A 1,360-nucleotide genomic window follows, 5' to 3' on the forward strand; every position below is an offset into this window, starting at 1 on the left:
TTTGCTCACTTATTTTTCTCTTTTCCTGTCTCTGATATCAGGTGTGCTTTCATGTGAGTTGTGCGGACACGATCACCTCCCTCTCCTGTTGAAAAGTAGTGGGCGTGTTGGTTCAGTACAGCTGGATCGGTTTACAGTTGCTCATTTCCTAACCAGGCACTCACAGGATATTTGCCGTGCTGAGAGTTTCTGAGTTCTTTGAAGCCCCGCGTGCTGTCGAACGCTACTTTTGCAGACTGCCCAGGAAACTGAAGCCTTCAGTTTTCACAATTTTGTTTGCAGTTTCTTTTCTGTTTTGTTAAACAATTGACTGTGGGCTGGAATCACATCCTGCAAACAACGAGTCTCCAGATGGAAACGTGTTCTCTGAGCTCCTTACATCTGTTTCTAGTGTTTGTCTGTCGTACTTCTCTGACAATTTTTGCATGTTTTTCCAATTCTACCCTTCCCTTGATTTGCAGCTAACAGAACATTATTACTCGTGTCTTTTAAACAATGACAAACACCAGCTTCCTGTTTTTCAGAATCAGAATCAGAATCAGTGATTCCTTCAGTGATTACTTTCACTGACTCGTCTCTACATTCTGCATTATAAAGCCATGTTGTGTTAAGATGAGTTTTTCTTTTACTTTTTGTTCTTTTGCAGAATAACTCAGGTATTAAATCTTTGCCAAAATTCTCACCTGACCTTTGGACTTTTAGCAGTACATAGAATAATTTTAGTGTTTGTTGTAAAACACAGAAACACTGAAATATGAACCTGGAGGCGAGTGGGAGTTTTTAAAGGAGATGTACTGCAAGTCACCGAGGTTATGGAGTAGGCGACTTTCATTGCTAACACTTGTTTGAATTAAGCTGAAAAACTGCAGCAGAACAAAAGTAGGAGGTAATAATAAATACAGAGGACAGCAATACACCATTGTCTGTTAGAATGTTGCATCCTGTTGGAAGTTAAAGAGGTCAGTGTGTATCCCTATGAAAGTAAAATAAGAAAAATAAATGCGGTAAAGGAAGGAAATCTGTCAGCATGAATGTGTGAAATAACTCATTCATTTCCCAGACTGTCCTGTAATCAAACAGCAGAGAGCTGTTAATTCATAAAAATGCTTTTTTATTGTTTATTTTGTTTTGTTGTTTAACTGTGTGAAGTATATATAATGTATATGTATTAGGGCTGGGCGATATGACCCAAAATTCATATCTCGATATTTTTTAGCTGGGTGGCGATATAAGATATATATCTCGATATTTTTTTAAAGCCATAAGTTAAGAACAAAAAGAGAGTTCTTAGTCACACTGTGTCCCAGATGTCACACAAGCATTTTTATTTACATACAGCATAGATTTACATGAAGAAATT

Source organism: Pundamilia nyererei, unplaced genomic scaffold (genome assembly GCF_000239375.1).
Source record: "Pundamilia nyererei isolate P.nyererei 1_Seehausen unplaced genomic scaffold, PunNye1.0 scaffold00015, whole genome shotgun sequence".
In the NCBI taxonomy this organism is placed as follows: Eukaryota; Metazoa; Chordata; class Actinopteri; order Cichliformes; family Cichlidae; genus Pundamilia; species Pundamilia nyererei.